We start from the raw sequence: 6,190 nt of genomic DNA, 5'->3' as shown, positions 1-6,190 counted from the left end.
AGCATTATTTGGACTAGGTGCAAGTGAGATTTCTACATAGATAATTATGGATAAGTTATAAAAACTGTTTCGATATATTAATCATGATTATCTAAAATATAATCTTCCTAAACACCTTCAAAATCAATATTATAATCAGACTAATCATTCCATACTTAACATGTCACAATTTTGACATAGAAAATCAAAATCTTACGAATTTCATCACCAAAAAAACCAACAAGCTTAAGAACATCACATTGTGATAAATTGATCATTTCACGCAATAATTGCATAGCCTAGTTGAATACATTTCTATGTTGACTGGAAACTGATCCGAAGCATTTAATCTAAAAAGCACTTTAGAATGAAAAGAGCCATGATAATTTGTTGATATTCTCTATTCTTCTCCTTCAATGATCTATCGTTAATCATGTGAAAAGGATATGTTTTATTCTAGCATTTACTTTTTATAAGGTAAAAGCAATACATTTTCCCTCCTTGCTGAATAGGTTCTACTTTTGGTTTTTAATTTATCTTAGAATTGTTCAAGGTTAAATCCTCTCATTTCTTAGCAATAATAGTTAAAAATAGCAATATTCTCATCCTAAATATTCTTTCTTTTTTCTTGATATATTTTTATTTCATTTTAGGTTTATATCATTGCCTTTCATCTTATCTTTTCTTCCATGTACAAAATTTATGTATCTTACTTTCACTTATATAGTGCTTGCAAGCAATTAGTTTTATTCCACCTTATTTTCTTACATTATAATTCCTAAATTGTTTGGTAAATACTTATTAATTTTTCCTTACATTATGAAATGAATCAAAGCTTTTATTCTTTTCAAAAAATATTCTTTTGTTTTTCCTTTATAGTAGATGCATAAGATTTCTTGATATTTCCATTCATAACAAGTAGAGACTTAATTTAAAATTGTCTTATGAAATCAACCAAAAGATTGTGAGGGGTTATTGGAATTAAATTAGACAACTCATTTCATAGATTCTTTAATCAATTTAAAGGATAAAGAAAGTTTACTTTAAATCATAGAAATTAACTAAAAAATTCTTACTATATGTCCAATCATAATTGAACATATAGTAACAAACTCATCAAAGAAATTTTTTTTTCCTAGAATCACTTAATTGAAGATTCAACAATTTATTTTTCTTTATTAAATGTATTAGTAAGTCCAACATCCGAATATACTTCCTCTAAACTTTTTCATAATTTGATTGATTGTATCTAAACCACCAATCATTTAATTAGATTTGGGTTGAAATCTTAATTGATAATTCATATGGCTTAATCAACCAGACAATCCCTAATGACTTTTCTTTTAAGCTAAACCACTTCATAACTAACATTCCTCGACAATGACTCTCCTATAAGAGTACTATTAATTGCAAATATCTAATGTTGAAACCAACTTTTATCAAAACTAAGTGAAACTTCAATATTGTTAGAAATCATAGCTTGGATAAGATCTACTAATCAATTCGACTAAACTTTTTCAACAATAGCATAACACTTCCACAAAAGAATATAATGAAAATGATTTAAAAAGTAATATTTATATTTCAATAATATTCCAACCAAAAAATTTCTAAATAAGACAATCACAAATACAATAAAATAAAATAAAACATAACTACAAAAATAAAACATTAAACACATTGTATAAAATTAATTTACATAAAAACAAAGAAAGACCACTTACAATTTTATGCTCTAACACAACTCAAACTCAAAGTCAACAAACCCAAACCTGAAATTATATATTAAGATTTCTAATGATATGTAATTTATTGTGAATTATAAAATTTTATAGAGAGTTTTACTAAATCTATTAACCTATAAACAATGTTTTCTTTTTTTAATCATATTGGCAAAACTATTATCATATGAAAATTGTAAGGTCATATATTATAAGCCATCCCCATAAATATTTTTTTTTGTCAAGAAAAATTAAGCTTTGCAATGCTATCTTTCATTAATAATATAAGAATAAATTGATATTGTATGAAAATTGTAAGGTCAAATATCAAGGAGTTTATATTTCAATCGGAGTTGATTATGTAAACATGTGTTTCAAAGAAAGCATTAATTTTTTGTATATTTTTTTATAACAATGCAAGAAGAGTTAAAAATATTTGGATTCCCCTCATCCTTTCAATAAGGTCCAGTGCCTTATTTAAGGAAATTGATATGGTAGAAATGAAAATATCGTTCGGTATGATGATTCTCATATTCCCTATGACTAGTCTTATAGCTCTTGTTTCTTAGCATCCTTAGCATCTTTGTTTCTCTCTTTCATTATGTATAAGGCACCATCTTGCCTAGACTTTGGGATGTGACTATCTCCACTCACCCTCTTTTGTCATATAGCTTAATTTAAAAATTAAATTTAGTTAATATAAATGCCTCTTTTATTTAAATAAGAATGTTAGTATGTAAATTGTGAAATAATGAGTAACAAAGATAACAATAGATCATCTAATATTCCCTACAAAATATGATGAAAATAAATTGTCAACTTACAAGGCTACAATAATTATATTATACGTGAAGCTAAACATTGTTACAAGTAGTTTCTCATAATCATCTAGGATTACCATAAAGATCCTTGAACTCTAAAAAGAACCAACATTTATTTTTGAATTGTTTAAAGCTTAAAAATTTTCTTTGTCATGTAATTAAGAAAATGTCTTATTTTTGTATAGTTTATCATTTTATAATACCTAAAAAATCATGTAGGATAACACTTAAGTGTGTTAACAAGTTGTATCTACATTCCAATCAAAAGTCTCAAAAGGAATAAAATTGTTTGTTCTATAATTTGGTTCTAGATGGCCCAAAACTTATTTTATTGTTTAGATACGAAATGTAATTATTTTATACACTTTTAAGGAAACTAAAGAAAAAGAAAACATGTTTAGATGAGAGGATAAAAGTCCATTCAAATATAGTTCATTTTTCATTAAAATGTTAGAGGATAAGTCTACATTAATCTATCTTGTACTATATACGTATACCTAAATTCAAATTCATTTACTATCTATGAATACTTGACCTTATTAAAAAATCTAATTATGCACACCATACTGTCTAAATTTAGGCATAATATTTTTATAGTCAAAGAAATGCAGAAGCCTTTACATTCATTCCATTGATTGGGATTCTTTACGATCTCTAGAAGCGTCACAACCATCTTTCCATACTTCCAAAGGCTAAAATTTTTCATTTACCCATCACAAATTATATATCAATCATATTGGCATGGCCTCCTCAATATCACATGTTCTATATCCATTGGCATTGTGTTGCACTATACATTATATGCATATACTCCAATGTAAATTGCAACATAAAACTAATCTATTACCATAAGTAGATGTACAATATATAATTAAAAGATACTATCTAGCATGAAGTATGTGATTATATTCAACCCTATGCTTTTTATAACCATTATTATGGTTACTACTTTGTTGGTTTTTCCTCGATTCAATGATAGGTTTCATCTTGACAAATCTCATTCAAGAAAAATGTTCACAACTAAATGTATACATTTTTAACTATAATACATGATGTAGACACCTAAAATCTACACACTTGATTAATTGAATTTTATTTCTTTAATTATCATTTTATGCACCTATTAATTAAATTAAGGTTTAATTAATATCCCTTTTGCTTCTATCTAGCCATTAATCATATTTTATATTTGATTAATTCTCCCTTCTTATATTAATTAAATAAATCAATTTATTTGATTAAATCCCATTTTCACACTTAATTGAATTTATACTTAATTAAATTAATCTCGTAATATAAATAAATCAAGATTTATTTATATCCCCCCCACTTGTGTTTTACTACAAATGAAAGTTGCACCCATTAATTGAAACAAATAATTTTATTTTAATTTAAAATCCTAAATGCCTCCCACTTCCATTCTCCTAAATTCATGACTAAACCTCTTCTAGAGCCTTCTAGATTACTTCTAATCACACTAATTAGCCTAATCCACCCCTTAATCATTTGCACATCCATTAAGAGAAGTCACTTCTCAAAAATTCCTCCAAGTCTTTGAAATGCATTAAAGGCTTTATGCTTGATGGTCGCGCCCACAAAAGGATATGAAAATCACAGTAAAAACCTTTCCTGGGAATTGGGCATTCCAACAGGTGACCAATATCTCTCTCTGTAGACATTCATTTACTTGTCAAACTAGGGGACATATACTTTAAATGGCGTAGCAAAATATATGCACTAGGAACTTATTTTGGTCAACTCTTAGCGGAAATACATACTGAAAAGAAATCCTACCTACGCTACAGGAAGGTAATGCAAAGCTGTTTAACTCAACTATGATTTGATTACAACAGAAACCATAATAACTACAACTGAAACACAAACTATGAACTGGCCTTATGCTGCAGGAACAGACACAATGATGGATTCCTTGTGCTGCAGGAGCAATCTAAAGCTAAGTTTGTATAAAAACTTTAAAGATGAAAGCAAATTGAAGCTTAACGGGAAAGAACAACTAACTAACTAGCTACAAATACCTACTAAGTGGGCCCCCTTAGCAAGCATCTCCTGATTACGCAGATACGAAACTTAGAACTTCATTGGACTTTATTCATAAAAACATAATGATATACATTGTTTTGTTGATATGGAAACTAACAACAAACTCTGCTTCTGGTTAAACAGATTCTGTCTTTCATTATCATCTTGATTCTTACATGACATCTACTATTCTTATTCTATCCTTCTCTTGCCCCCCTCTCGCGCAGGAGGAGAAGCTTTATTTAAAAACAGGGGAGCAACTATCTAACTAACTCCATCAAAGAAAGACGTGGAAGTAAAACATATCCTCGAATCAAGGAACAAACTTCATAAATGAATTTATGCCTTCAACCCGATCCAGAGAGAATCTAGCACTCCACTCTTTGTCATTAAAATTCTTTCCCATGATTTCAGTCAAAGAGTCTTTGCCGGAGCTTCCTCGAAGTCGTGCAGGAAATGGACTTTACTGCAAGGCCGCGATTGGCTGTGCTTGACTCAATCATTCTTCAACAACCTGCGAAACAAAAGGTAACAGGCAACAGAAAAGGCGTATGGCACATACACGATATCCATTCATTAGTCACACATTTTAGATTTACTTCATCATTCAAAAACTGTATACTATATACCAGTCATTTTAGGGAGTCAACGGGGCAATAAATGCAATCAAGTCAATCACAAAGAGCTGCAGGAATATAAAAGTCTCTTGCTACAGGATATCCCAAAAAGGTTTCACAAAGTCTGAACATCCATGAAATAACAAAAGTAAAGGCATTTAAAAGTTTTATCAAAACATCCAAATTATGAGCATATTTTAAGCTCATCAATGTCTTCAACAAGCTAACCCTGAAAGTCTTCCTAACCATTAATGGTTAATCCAACCTCAATCCACGGTTAGAGACTTTCTCTCTAACTTAACCCTCATCTAACCCAGGGGTCTCATCAAAAACTCATTGATTTGACCCTAGTTATCGTATTAACCCTTGCACAAGTGTTTGTCCTTTGGGTAAAAGAATTATCCACTAACTCAACCCTAACCTTACCTCATAGGGTAACCACCATGTCTTCTAAGGCATTTAATGGCTCTTACATATCCTCTCAAGCCTCCTCTGGGTGACACCTATCAGCCTAGGATTGGGTTGAAAATATCATGTAAGGATTGAAGATCATTCAAACCTAACCCTTGTTAAGATTACTCAAACTTAGCTATCTAATTGCCCATTTCTTCTCTAAATAGGACTCAGTTCCTTCATTATAAAAAAAAATCCATGTTTTTATGCATCTAGGTTATCAAGAATTTACATTTGCCTCTCTCATAAGCTTAGGCATTTTAGATAGCGGTCACATTTCAATATCATGTTAGTTTCTTTATCACATCTTAGTATTATCATAGAATCATCATGTTAGGATAGTATATCATGTTAGCTTCATCTTTATATCATTTTCATGCTAAGTTTAGCTTCATCCCATTATTTAGTTTCATATCAATAATCATTCACTAAGATCTTAGTCGCATCATTTTAGATCTTAGATCATACAATATTTCTCATTATTTAAGTATTCATCCCAGGATCAAGTGCTCTTCCAAGCTGAGAGCCACCTTGAATCTGAAGGATCCTTTGAAAGATA

This window comes from Cryptomeria japonica, chromosome 5 (assembly GCF_030272615.1).
Source record: "Cryptomeria japonica chromosome 5, Sugi_1.0, whole genome shotgun sequence".
Lineage (NCBI taxonomy): Eukaryota > Viridiplantae > Streptophyta > Pinopsida > Cupressales > Cupressaceae > Cryptomeria > Cryptomeria japonica.
The sequence above is the reverse complement of the archived record's forward strand: the minus strand, read 5'-3'. Positions refer to the sequence as shown.